Source organism: Phyllopteryx taeniolatus, chromosome 20, assembly GCF_024500385.1.
Source record: "Phyllopteryx taeniolatus isolate TA_2022b chromosome 20, UOR_Ptae_1.2, whole genome shotgun sequence".
Classification (NCBI taxonomy): Eukaryota; Metazoa; Chordata; class Actinopteri; order Syngnathiformes; family Syngnathidae; genus Phyllopteryx; species Phyllopteryx taeniolatus.
Genome location: NC_084521.1, coordinates 10336153 through 10351323, shown reverse-complemented (window position 1 = coordinate 10351323; position 15171 = coordinate 10336153). Strand labels below are relative to the sequence as shown.

General features: G+C 38.4%; 1 long non-coding RNA gene across 1 annotated transcript; it reads left to right on the top strand.

Annotated features, from left to right (window-relative positions):
* The first annotated feature begins 2374 nt into the window (after nt 1-2374).
* Nucleotides 2375-6300, top strand: LOC133470320 (uncharacterized). Its single transcript, XR_009785956.1, has 3 exons — nt 2375-2728; nt 3573-3774; nt 4459-6300. It is a non-coding gene; the product is annotated as an uncharacterized LOC133470320 (long non-coding RNA).
* Nucleotides 6301-15171: the final 8871 nt, after the last annotated feature.

The window sequence follows — 15171 nt, the reverse complement described above, 5'->3', positions numbered from 1 at the left end:
CAACCTATATTTCATTGAATACACTGATAAGACAAGACAAGATATTTAATGTTCAAACTGATAAACATTATTGTTTTGAGCAAATAATCATAAACTTAGAATTTTATGGCTGCAACACGTTCCAAAAAAGCTGGGAGAGGTGGCAAAAAAGACTGAGAAAGTTGAGGAATGCTCATCAAACACCTGTTTGGAACATCCCACAGGTCAACAGGCTAATTGGGAACAGGTGGGTGCCATGATTGGGTATAAAAGGAGCTTCCCTGAATTGCTCAGTCATTCACAAGCAAAGATGGGGCGAGGTTCACCTCTTTGTGAACAAGTGCATGAGAAAATAGTCGAACAGTTTAAGTTAACAGTTTTCCTCAACGTACAATTGCAATGAATTTAGGGATTTCATCATCTACGGTCCATAATATCATCAAAAGGTTCAGAGAACCTGGAGAAATCACTGCATGTAAGCAGCAAGGCCGAAAACCAACATTGAATGCCCTTGACCTTCGATCCCTCAGGCGGCACTGCATCAAAAACTGACATCAATGTGTAAAAGGATATCACCACATGGGCTCAGGAACACTTCAGAAAACCAATGTCAGTATATACAGTTCGGCACTACATCCGTAAGTGCAACTTGAAACTCTACTATGCAAAGCAAAAGCCATTTATCAACAACACCCAGAAACGCCGCCGGCTTCTCTGGGCCCGAGCTCATCTAAGATGGACAGATGCAAAGTGAAAAAGTGTTCTGTTGACCGACGAGTCTATATTTCAAAATGTTTTGGGAAATTGTGGACGTCGTGTCCTCCGGAGGAAAAGAAACATCCGGACTGTTATGGACGCAAAGTACAAATGCCAGCATCTGTGATGGTATGGGGCTGTGTTAGTGCCAATGGCATGGGTAACTTACACATCTGTGAAGGCACCATTAATGCTGAAAGGTACAAACAGGTTTTGGAGAAACATATGCTGCCATCCAAGCAACGTCTTTTTCACGGACGCCCCTGCTTATTTCAGCAAGACAATGCCAAACCACATTCTGCATGTGTTAAAACAGCGTGGCTTTGTAGTAAAAGAGTGCGGGTACTAGACTGGCTGCAGTCCAAACCTGTCTCCCATTAAAAATGTGTGGCGCATTATGAAGCGTAAAATACAACAACGGAGACCTGGGACTGTTTAACAGCTGAAGCTGTACATCAAGCAAGAATGGGAAAGAATTCCACCTACAAAGCTTCAACAATTAGGGTCTTCAATTCCCAAACGTTTAGTGAATGTTGTTAAAAGAAAAGGTGATGTAACACAGTGGTCCCAGCTTTTTTGGAACGTGTTGTAGCCATAAAATTCTAAGTTAATCATTATTTACTAAAAACTATCAATTTTATCAGTTTGAACATGAAATATCTTGTTTTTGTAGTGTATTCAATTAAATATAGGTTGAACATGATTTGCAAATCATTGTATTATGTTTTTATTTATGTTTAACAGAACATCCCAACTTCATTGAAATTGGGGTTGTAGTTTGCTTAATTAATCCAATTAAAGGCTCATTTTGTCTAAAAGTGCCCTAAAATTTGCTAGCATCCAGTCCGGGGTGTACTTCATCTCTCACCCAAAGTCAGATGGGATATGCGCACACTATATACTGGATGCTACAGAAAATTAATTGATAGATATTATGGCACTGGAATACAGGTATAGGGAGGATGTTTGTGTAGAAAGGGTTTTATGAGGAACCCATGTGGAAATCCAGAAATCAAAGTTTTATATCCTAACGCTTTCATTATTGAGAATATGAATAAGAAAGTTTTTGTTTTTTGCAAGAACCTCCTTTCTCCCTCTCTCTCTATTTACAGACTTACAAAATAAAATGTATTTAAGTCATCGCTGTTAGATAGAAACTATTTCTGTTCGCTGGTTCACAGGAAAAGCTTCTGAGCTGTGTTTTAGAAAGAAGTAACAGTCTGCTCAGTGAGTGTTTAAATAATAGATTAAAAAGAGGAATTGTTTAAAGAAGAGTTGCACGTGAAACTTGTTGGAATCATCGTGGCCTGACGGTGGAATTCCAGACAAAGCTGCACGTGTTGGAGCGACAAAATAGTTTAGTCTTGGTCCAAATATTTAACAGCCGCACTACGACTATCAGAGAATGTCAACATTGACTGCACCATTGTCACTGCAAGCCGTGGAGACTGTGGAGGACATGGCGAACATCCTTTAAAGTGTTTATAATTGTTGGAGTGGGGAAAGATAAATGAGTGGACCTGTGTTCCTTTGGGAAACACTCAGGGAAGATGATCATTTATGAATAGAGTTTTGGCCAGAACACCACAAGCTGTGGTCCTCCAGGCCGCCTCAATGGAGTTAGTCAGCCGGCGTGAGCTCCAGGAAACAGATGTGGCCTGATAAGAGAGGAGGATGTCATATTGTGTGTAGGGTTTCTTTCATAGTGTGTGTTTTCCTATTGTCAATATGATGCGTGTTCTTCCACTTCCAGCTGCTTCCCCCCTGTTTCATTTGACCTCAGGGACAATCGGCTGGGAACAACACTGGTAGCCTGGTGCTGACACGGGGGTCAACATCTCTGGACTCTGCACAGCAGAATAATATGGACGTACAGTGTACCACAGCAATGTAATCCATCCTCATCCCAAAAGACTCAGGACTCTGCTAAGCTTGTACAAAACTACAGTGCTGTATGTTATGTGAATAGTATAGATGTGAAGAAATGGAAATGGTAAGTGAATCACAGCCATTTATCTGCATTTCTGAGATGTTTGTATCCTACGTGTGTGTGCGTGCGTGTGTTGCTATTACACCTAATTATTATAAAAGACTACTGTACAGCACACTGGGTTCCACTCCTAGACATGTTAGAGCAATCATATTAAAACACACTTTATTGCAATTAAAAATAACAGTTTCAGTTATTGCAGAAGAGCTTAAAGACTCCCACGAGGATTACATACACTCGCATAGCAATGTGAGGTACACCTGCATGATTTAATGTGATTCTATGCAAGAGTTGTATCAAAATATAGCACAAGTGAAAAGTGCATATAATAATAATAAATAGATAAAATTATATATGAATATATAAATACATTGCTGCCTGTTCAAAGATAATTATTATAGTTATGTGTAGTAGTGTACAACTGCACTGCAATAACAGGTAATTATTCATTTGCACAGTTTGACCCAAGTTAGAAATGGTCAAAGTTAGAGAAGCTCTACACTCTACTTAATGTTATTGTGGTTATATTTTGAAAATCAGAATTCTTTGAAACAGCTCTCATATTGGATCTTACATCTTCCTAACGTTGTGTCTAGTGAGTGTTTAGTGGGTGCTGCTTTTATCAGTTTATATTGATTCATTATTCAGCACATACACACACATAGTGGACGGAATGCGGTACATCATTTTCATGCTAGATGCATGATCTCTAGCTTTATCAGGCATAGAAAAAAGGTGACCTTTCTATGAAATAAGCAAGCACCCTCCCTTACGTGTTAATTCCAAACAACATGACATAAGTGTGAGCATGGAATAGCAATACTGCCATCTATTTTTACTTTAACAGTGCAACTTCCTCTCTGCAAGAAGAACTTTCCCTCGGTGATGCGGACTTGGTCAAAGATATTCCTCTGTAAAATTCATGAATTCTTAACTTTGGAGGGTATATTTCACTACTGATCTATTGGACCGTGATAAGAATTCAAAGGTGAATGGAGCTGGAGGACATCTTCAAAGATGGTCGAGAACACCACAGGAAAGCCAATGAGGTGTGTTGCCCTCTTCCAACAGCCTTGGAGTACATGTGCCTTCCTACAACAGGATAGAGACATTTGGATGCCATTGCAATCAGCTGCCATTAACTTGATTTAATGAAGGTTCTTAAACTTTGACAAAAACGTCTCTGTGTAAGCAAGTTAATATGGTAAATTACTTGCAGGCACATGAAGAAGGACATAAATTGTCCACCTCAGGACACAATAATCCGAGAGAGGACATTCACCTTTATTGTGTTTTTTGAAATCCCCCACTCCCCCTGCGGTTGTTGAATTGAACTTATGTAAACAATGTGGTATCTACAAATCAACAGCTGTAACCAGTTGTTCAGACAAAGATGGTTAAAAAGATGGTGGTAAGCAAGTTTACATTCTAAACACAATAAAAGAGATATATTTCTGTCCATTCAAAAAAAAAAACTTTTTGATTTCCATTTTTCAGCACACATCTCTGAAATGTTTCGTTAGCACTGATAGTACTAAAAGATCACTAGAGGTGTCTTGGCTGGTCCACCAATTTTATAAACCACTTAAGTTGGTCAGTAGGCAATGACACTGACAAACATAATGAGTCAGTGTACCATAAAAATGTATTTGCAGCTGTTATTTTAGGATAACATGACTATATTACCCCTTTAAACTGTTCTGTATGTGTGGGTTCTTTCTTCTCTTCACCAGACTTGATTATCAAAGATGACTGACCTGAGCAGCATGTGTCAGTCCAGGCAAATAACCCCTAAAGACAAGGACACAATCAGAGCATGTTGGCTCGAGTGGAGTTGACAGTGGTAAGCTTCTGGAGGTGATAAAGGCCTTTGAACCTAAAAGCTGCTTGAGGACCCCCCTTTGTGCCCTTCCAAGTCCCCTTTGAGACAGGCCGTGGAGGCTTCCACTTTGATTTTGGGAGTTGCAACCCCAAGACAGTTGCCTTCATCTCAGTAGGACAGTGAGGTGCAAACAGAGACAGAGAAATATCTATTATGAGATTGTAGTGGACACTCACTATCAGGTCAAAATGTTTGACCTTAAAAAAAGTACTTGAAATGCTGGAAATAAATCAATGCATTAATATTCTGAACATGTATATAATAATGACGCCATCAAATATAGTTAATCACCCAGCACGTTTACACAGCGTTAGACCCAGTTTTCAGCCTCACTTAAAACATTGATAGGTAAAATTGTTAAGTGTCTTGGTGATGTAAAATATTGAACACTGTGACACTTTTGCTGTTCAGCTCTTTATTAGAGAACAGCCAGTTGTGCAAAAAGTGCTTAAACATTGAACAGTTGAACTTTCAAGTTTAGAGAGTGTCAAATTAAGTTCACCTGGACAGGTTAGAGTGCATTTTAGGTTCATCCTGAAATTTCACCTGAAAGTGGAATACCCCTAAACCTTTTGTGAGTATAGTGCATACTGTATCTTTGTCGAGCTACAGTGGTAGCTTGACTTAAACTTTACATGTAAACATAGTGTCTTTTAAGGTGGCAGTATCCCTTTTTCAAATCACGTTGAAGTCACCATCATAGCAGTTTGTGTTTGCAAGACCTCATAGTAGCGTGTCATTCAGAGCTCGCCTTTAACACCGGATTGTTGCTGAAACCTTGATACACCCTCATCGCCATGACAGGGAAACTATGTTTCATTATTGGAAATGTTTGTTTTTTTTTTCACATGGAAGGACTCCCTGAGAGAGGTGCACAGTAAGGTTATGGAACAAAAGATGTCCCTGCTCAAGTGTTAGGAGCAGTTCATGCAATGTCTGCCTGGAAAGAACAATGTCAATGTTGGCACTCATGATAGATGAAGCTCCGACTCATTACTCTGAGACTTTGGAAAAAGACAGACAGACGTATCCCTAACCCTTCTACCAAATTTTATGACACTATTAGGTACGGTAGATCTGATTAGATGTAGTTAATAAAACAGAACTCTATAGAGTGGACCTGTATATATTGTAAGCCACACTCAGCAAATAAACAAAAAATAATAAAATAAAAAAATCTGAACTGCTTTATAAGCCGCACATATTCCCCTCTCTAGTGTGCATGCCTTAGCCTGATGGTGACCGTACTGTGACAAAGGTAGAAATGATTGATGATGTCAAAAGTACAAAGTCAGCAGACTAAACTACAGCTAAACTCTTAACAGTTTTAATTGTTTCCAAGCAGCAGAGAAAATATAGTGATGTTGGATTTTCTATTTGTTTGCGTTACTGCTTTGTTTATGCAAAAGTAAGTTAGTTGTTTCATAGTTTAAAAAGACTCCCATAAAAATGTTCCTGTAATTCCTGTAATTCAATTAAATAATTTCCCATTATGTGTTAGCATTAAGCTAGCGGCACTATGTTAGGTTAATGATAATGGCAGTGACACAAAATGCATACAAATATGTGGGAAAACAAATGGCCAACCCTAGGAAATAGAAACAGCACAAAGAAACACTGAGGCGAATATATTGCTAGTGCCAAAATATGCACAACAAAATTAGTACTGATATGTCCCATTTTTGGCATGATGAGGGGGTGCACTTAAGCAGAGCAGATCGGAATGCTCATCTTTATCCTTCAAATGTGTGCAGCTCTATTTGAAAACATTTACACTTAATTAAAAATGAAGTTCATTGGAAAATTCAGTAAATGTGATTTTGATCGTTTTGACTGATTTTGCGTTAAACGGACGCTAAGAATAGACTGCAATGGGATAGGCACTCTTGGTATAGAGAACATTTGCACACCACATCATCTTTTAAGTTGTGGCTTATGGTCCGAACTTTATGGTGTTCGAAGTTTATGCAAAACTTCATGCACACATTTGTGGTTTTTCTTTTTGTGGATTTTTAACTCTTATTTCAAGAGAAAACTAATACCATTCTTCGATCTTACATACAGGTACTGTATATTTCAAGATATGTAATTAGAAATATTACATCATTATTATTTTTGTTGTTATCATTATTATTGGCTGGGAGAAATCCCATGCTTTTAAGACCTCAAGTGAGGTGTGTGTTGATATTATTTTACTTTTGCATGTTTACCTAATGTGGCCATATCTAAATTGTTTTCCCCCTGAAATAGTATAATAAATTGCAACAGGAAAGCAGGATTTTATAGAGAGGTGTTAAAGGTGGGAGTTCACAAGGCCAGAGTTGCCCACAGGGCAGCTATCAGTCGCCAGACAGAGAGATGAGCTCCACAGCTGAGTACACTCAAACCACCATGCACACACACTGTCCACTCGCTACATGTGTGTGCAGGCATGGAACACAAATGCATCCTCTACATACAACAGAGCATCTATAATTGCATCTGGACTTGAGAGCAGGAAAAAATAACTGGAGGGCTGATATTGATACATATTGCTGCGAGCTCAGAAGGCATTTAAGCAAATCGAGTTACATCTGGTTAAGCGTCTGTCTTTTAAACAAATGTCTGTTTTCAGATGCACATTATTGGCTCTTTATTTTGACTGTCACAATTGTACCACATGGGTTTGCTTTTTTCTTGCAAAATGATACCTGTAAAATGTAATAAAAGTTGTTGTTGTAAAACTTGTTGAAGCTGGCCCGTTTTTTGGTTTCGGAAGGAGCCACAAAAAGCCAGATCAAAGCAAAACACGGACTGTTGATGTTCTGAAATGAGATTTTGCGTGATATGTTAATGTTGTTTGGAACTCCAAAGTCGTATATGACTTTTGAGGAATATTTTTCCCAAACATTTATGACAAATTCCGAATTGGACGACTCCAAGGGCATTTTACTTTGGAGGTATCACTGTATTGTACGTCTCATTGTTGAAAAATAAAAGAGAGAAGTAACTAGCGATAAGCTGTGTGCCATGCTTTAGGGGGCCAGTCAGAAAATCGCAATTATTAAATGTTCAAAAATTAAAAACATAAAGGTAGTGGAACCAAACTGTTTAGAAATTTTTTCAAGGAAAAAAATATTGGCAACCATCCCAAAACAGTGGTTAAATATGCTCTTTGAAGGTAATGAGGCGTGCTCATGCCACACATAAGCGGGAAGCACCGCAGTGCCAAAGAATAATGTTCACAATTGCGGTTCCTTTTCTCTCTTTCTATCACTCTGTCGCTCTCTCTTTCTGCTTCTGCATCTCTCTCTCGTCTTTCTCTCTCTTGCTCTTTCTTTTGCTTACATATCACTTTTTTTTTAAGGTAGGTGTGGTACAATTTTAATGAAGTGTGTGATCGTGCCCTGTCTCCTCATGAGGCATGAAAATATTCTAGAGAGAAAAACCTAGAAAGAAAGAGAAAATGACATCAACTTTTACATGATGGTTTATAACATTCAAATGGGAGAATTGAGTCATAGAACAAAATGTCACATCACTTTGAGCTCCATTAAAAAGTATGTTCACAGAAAAAGAACGTTATATGAAACACACCACCGTTCTGCGGTGTGTTTATGGCTAATGGTATGCTCTCTCTGGCATTTAATAATACATGCGATGTTATTGGGGGAAACGATATTTTTTTACGGTGTCCCAAAGCACTTCAGAATCAGTTGACGAATGTGAAAATGGTGGGATTATTGGCCAACATTTGGTGGTAAAGGTAATATGGGATCATGAACAATTTATGCGAACAACCACAAAAAACGAAGTTTCAGATGTTGGCAATTTATTTTACTGAGTGTAAATGGACATTGCTTTCCAATGCAGAGTTCACTCGCAGCAAAAAAATAACTAAATAATCAGGCAAGCAAAAAAAAAAAAAATAAATAAAATATCGACACAGAAAAATGAATTATTGCCAGTCTTACAGTTTTTAAGAAAAAAATGTTCACGGAATTGAATTAATTCATAGATTAACACCAAGATTCAATCATCTCACAAAAGGTTCCACAAGGGATGAAGTCATTTTACCTGAAATTGTCCTTTAATGATTCACCAAGTAGGAAGTCAAATAAATGTCATCTTAATTAGTCACTGAAAAATGTGTGAAGCAGTATGGAAGGAAAGCGACACCTGGCCAACTGCAAGGAGGCCTACTGAAATTATGGAGTTGCTTCCCTCATTGCAGCTACTGTATAACCTTCCTTGGAAGAATCTACATGATTAGAAGTCTGTGAAAAACTGTGTGTGTTTACTCACAGTTCTGAGTAAAAGTAGATGTATGTGAATTGTAATTGTGTTTAGGAGCCCAGCACTCGTTCGAAATACAAAAAAGTCGACTATGCCATATTATAGTGTTGTTAGGATGAAAATATTACCTTTTTAAATAGCAATTATTGTTCATAGCATATTTAGTGTGTCTGAGAATAGCAGTTGTCTAAACGGCTCTGTAGTATCTCCACTTTGTATATCAACATTACTGATAGCATCAGCAGCAGGACAAAGCAAGGTGTTATTGAAACTCCCACCATCCTCGAAAGTCCTAATGGGGACATAACTACTTGTGGTAGGAACTGTAACAGATTAAACTGTGGACTTAATGGACACATCTTTGGTTTAGCATGTCTGCACGACTTATTTCACCGCGCGAACATGTGTCCGAGTTTGTTTACTGTTTATTTATTTTTTTATCGCCTGCTAATTGTCCAGATAAAAATGATTAACAAATGCCAGTTTTGTTCCATTTGGATTGTATTTGTGTTGCTTTATTCACTCATCACCCGCTTCCTGTTTAAAGTTCTTGTGAACGAGAAGAGAAGAGAGCAATGTCACATGCACCCATTGAGGAACACTTACATAGAGGAACACAACATTCACCTCAAGCACCACTTTCTCAAAGCTACTCAAGAGTGCAAATACAATGTTTTGTTTCGGTGAGTGACCCATTAAATTATTATTTTTTTTAACCCTACTCAAGCTAAAGCTAATTTGGTAATTTAATAACTTAATTTAGATTGATTGAAAGATTTCATAATTCCTTAATTTGGGAAATAACAGCCTTGACACGTAACCTCCTGATCTGCAATCAGATGTGTGAACGTGACTGAACAAGGACACCCTGAAGTCAATTGCCTAATGATATTTTTGGCTTCGTGTTGAGGGAAAAATACAAATGCATTTGTTTTAATAGGAGTCCCTTCAAACAGATGAAGAGGAGGAAACCAAATCCACCTAATCTGGAAGGCATTAGCAAGCACACTAACAGTATGTTACAGCCCATTAGTGGTTAACAATGATAGCTGATTTTCAGATGGTACTGATAGCCATTACAGTAATACGCTGCAGCCTGTGTCAACTCCCCGATGACGACGACTGCTTCCGGGCCCTGACATCGGATCAATAATACAAACCCTCCTTAAAGTTCTGCCTTTTGGTTCCATTTAAAATAGTTTCCTCTCGAACTAATGATGCAGGTTAATTGCCTTGTCATAGTTTGGGAATTTATTGGTAAAGCAACACGAGCTGTTTAAAAAAAGAAAGCCTTCAGGATTGTGCCATTTGCCCACTGTGTATTGCCTCTGTAGTTTTATTGAAGGGCTTTTCATGTCTTCGCTGACCACCAAAGTGCTGGACTTTTCTCAGGGTCAATATGGTTAAGAGGAAACAGTTTAAGGAAACAATGAGTAAATCGGTTCAAGAAATTCTTGACCGGTTCTTACATGCTGGATGGACCCATGGATGGGATGCAGAGATGCTGCATCACTGGAGGCTCTAAACTCACTCCAATGCCAGCGATGGCCGAACAAATTGCCCTTGAGCGAGATCCTTAACTTCTGCTTACTCATTTGTCACTAGATTCCTATCACTGTCTCAGACACATCCAGCTGGTCAACATATGGTCCATTATGTATTTTATCCATATTGGTGTCCTGTCACGTTTCCTCCTTATACATCTCACCAGGGGGTCGGGGCTTCCTCTATTGATGGCCACCTCTTATTAATCAGAGTATGGGCGGACACTAAAGGCCTGACATTTGTTAGCAACTCTACAACAGCATGCCATTAGGGCATCACTGTCGCACATTAGCCTGAATAAGTCATGAGGGGGCCGATAAAGCTGCAACTTCCTCTCGCATTAAGGATGAACGTCTTTCAGGCACATTTTGTTAATATGCATGCAAGAGGCAACAAGGGAGGCGAGAGGGAGATAGGCAAACAAAGGAAAAAAAGAGAGGCATTAAGGACGTGGTACAAACTAAAGTCTCCTCAGAGAGAAGGACATTCAAGATCAATTGCGAGGAGAAGATGCAGACTAAGTGGTTCTCTTCTAACGAGAGAGGAATAATTAGGACTGATTGTCCCAATAGGCCCAGACCTTGAATTTGTTGAAAACAAAGCAATATGACTGATTCTGCTGCCCACACACAAGTTTTTTTGTGTCTAATTCTAAAAAAATCATGCAAAACGTATTAAACTGACCTGTAGCCTTTAAGCCCTGGCAACGTACATCCAAGACTTTTTTTGTTCCATTCATCAAGCAAACAAACAGACCATAATGAATCAAGCTATTGTAGCTGCTGTAGCAGTGTATTACCACAGCAGTGCCTCATTTAACCCGCATCTATTGGAGTGCAAACTGCTCTAAATGATTTGTTGATGTTAATGGGACACAGCACTTTAATTAAACTGTATGAACCCGTTGCATGTGACCAACTACTAATCAATTCCTTGTTATTACATAAAACTATGTTACAACAACGTTATAGCACCAAGTCAGGAGCATGGCTTTAGCCAGCTATGAGGTCTGGAAGGTCTGGACCTCAGTAATTGATACTCCTCGCGGGTACAGGTTTATGATGTGTGAATGGACATATTCACATAAATAACATTATGTGTGTGAGAGAAGGGCGTCACAGTCAACCATGCGGTGAGCACGTCTGCTTCACTGTACACAGTTCTTTGTTTTTTTTTCTGTTTGTGTATTTTTCCGTGTACTCCGGCTTCCTCTCGTCTTACAAAATAATGCATGTTGGGTTAATTGAAGACCCTAAATTGTCCATTGATCTGAATGTGAGTGAGAATGCATGTTTGTCTATATGCATCTGTGAGCTCATTTTGCACTGCAAATTTGTATTGTTTTATCTACAGCAGAAGATACTGTGGACGTGTTGACATGACGGGCAGAAAAAAACGTCCTGGTACAATTTAATGATGTATATGAGATGACGGCAATGATTTGTAATGACAATGACGAAGCCAGAGATGACTATGTGACTTTTGTGTTCTTATTCAAAGCATTATTGAGCAACACAATTAATGAAATGGTAGCTTTTTCTGCAACAGGTGATTAATTAAAAAAAATGTCTGTGTGGGGGGAGAAATAATGATACGTCCAACTAGATTTTAATACAAAGGAAAACTAGGTCTAATTAATCATTAAATCATCAAGACCAGATTCCATTGCCTTTGTTTTTTTGTGCCTTTTGTGCTATCTTGAATACCAAGTGATGGAAGTTAACTTGTGAAAATGTTGTAGAACTATCTGGCTGTTAAAAAATTGCAAAAAGCAAAACAAACAGGAAATGCTCAATATGACCTTGCATGAAATTTGCAGAAACCAGAAACTGCTTGTTAGCTGATATTTAACAGATTGCTTCCACCCCTTTAGAGGATGAACAAGACCCTGCAGGGTCAGATTCATGGTTTTGCTCTTCAATGAGTTGGGTAAATCTGTAGCGTCATTGCATATTTGCAAAAGGAAAATATCAGCGTTGCATTTACAGTGAAGGGTTGTCTGTGAGGGTTGCAGTAGATGGCGAGGTCATTACTGTCTGACATACTGTGGAAGCAGTCAGACAGATTTTTAAGGATATTTCTTTTAGAACTCCTGGCTTCCATAGAAGGACGCTTCCTGTGAAACTTTCCCTGAGGCATCAAATCCTGTTTTTTGTTTGTTTTTTCCATTGAGGAGGCTTCAATGCAAGGACAAATGCCCTTTACCAAACAATTACAGTAGTTCAAGAAATGTTGTCACGGTGTTGAACTCAAAGTAAAGTCTCTGAGTTCCACTCTTCTGTTGGGGTCTTAGAATAAGTATTGGAATCAAACATGAAGAGGCAAACATTAGCCTTACCCCACAAGGCAAAAGGGAACAAAAAACAAAACAACAACAACAACAACAGTTTTTCCTGTATCTTTCTAAGGTCATTGCAAGCTCACAGATCCAAAAAAAAGTCAAAAGAAGTTGTGGTTTGCATGCCAAGCCAGTTGTTGGCAACGTAGTACATAATTAAATACAACAAAATAGCCCCACTGTCGGAAAAAGACTGACTGAAGAGATGATTAAGCAGAGTGGTCACTTCAAGTGACCTTGGACTTTAAAACATCACAATTTTAGGAAAGTATTCTGGACCTCCTTATTACCAGTGTTTGGCAAGTTAGTTCTTAAATACAACTGATTGCATATTACTATTTATTGTCCTTTGAAAGCAATTATTTTGAATTCAAAATTACTCTCTGTAACTGTAAGATGCACATTCCACACTCAGATGACATTGCTGTGATATCATCACTATCCTGCACACCATCCAAGGGGGATATTTGCATTGTATCTGGTTGTGATGTATTAACAAGTTCTATATCCCTCCATTCAGTTCAACATGATGTTTCCTTGTATTAAAGAGATGGACACACCTCAAATGAATGCTGATCCCTGATTTTCCCTTGGTTGTCACGCAGCATGTGTGCACAAATCAATCAAGCCCCTTGTTCTCATCAGTCCCACTTACGTATATCAGTCTACAAATAAATGACACCCCGCAGGAGGGGAGATCAATAAGGAATAAGGTGAAATTGTTTGTGCTTCCTACCCAGAGGCCAGCGGGCACGGGCTGAAGCTAAACCAAATCTTTGTGTTTTCTACCTAAAGCGATTTGACTCACAAATGTCACTCATTAATCCCAGCTCAAGAGTGACATTGATTGGGAGAAATGGATATCGAGCATGGTACTGCGAGTGTGCACATACATACTGTAAATATGTCGAAAAGAAATACACAAGGGATGGTAGATTGGAGTTTATTCAAGTTACATTATACTGACTCACTTGGCATCAAAAATATATTAAGATGCCCATAAAAGCTCATGCCCTTTTTTTAATGGCCACTTGTCACAGAATCACAAAGTTTTCATGCAATATAATAGTATGAAACTGAGTTACGTTTGGGCTCTTTCACAGTAGGAATTTGCTGTTGGGGCTGTGCAGATTCTATCGTTATTTTACACATGCAGTAACCATTCAAATAATTCAACCATTCTTGTTCCTACTCACTGGTTGCTTAATTAGGTCAGAGGTTGGTCGTAACGTACTACATTAACTCTGTTACATTTACTTAAGTAGTTTGTTGGATAAATTGTAGTTTCAGAGTAGTTTTAATGCAACATACGTTTTACTTTTACTTGAGCATTTTCTTTCGATGAAACGCTATATTTACTCTGTTACGTTGAGCTACATTTTGCTCGCTACTTTTTATTGTATCTATCTATTATAATAAACCTATATAACCCTTTTAATTAAACACATATGTGGTAACTCCATATACCTGTAGCTGTTTCAATTTGGGTTATAGTTTACAGTAGTTCATTTCTACAAACAACAATAATAGATATAGTAAATGAATACCTCTGAGACCATGTAACCCATAAATTAGCATTGTTATTTTTGTAAAGGCAAAATGTTTGATGCAGTTCTTGTTCTGGATCTCATTAGACCAGAGCACCAAAACAAAAACAACCACTGCAGTGTTATATTCACACAAAATGCAAACACCAGACACAAAGAAAATGTGTATAAATTCCAATATGACACGCGAATGTACACAGTGTTCTGCCTTCCATGTAGGGTCTTCCTTTGTGATTAAAATAGCACTCAATTAACTATGAGTCACAGTCAGTCCTGTCCTGGTCCCAGAGAAAGGCTCGAGTCTGGTTAAAAAGTCCTAGTGGTAAGCCATAAAAGGGCAAGGATAAAACTCTTAAGAGGACGTCTTCTCCTCCTATTCATGATTTACGAATGAGTAATCTTTGATGCAAGCCTCAACAAACAGAGTTTATTTCATTATTCACTGGTTCACTATGCAGCAGCTGGACTTTAGCTGCACTCCACCCATTATAAAATAAATATGGGAGAAAAGAGGGCCGTGGAGCACGTTTTCTTGTTTAACTAACTTTAATTACTGTACTTTGTACTTTGAAAACACACAGTTGCCCTATCAAGGAAATATGAAATATCCTATTCTTTCATTAATATGCATTTGTACGAGCATATAAGTGCTATTACAAATGATAAAATAAAATGGAACTTTACTATCGTTCGACCAGGCATGCTTCATGTCTATTCGAACAGCAATAAAACAGCTTTTAAAGGAGTTTTAAAATGATCTGATGCAAATCTACAGCTTAAGTGAAGTATTCCATAAATATTAACCATAGGTATGGACCCACCCTGTCCAGAGTAGTAAGATATTAGATGCGCAATGAAC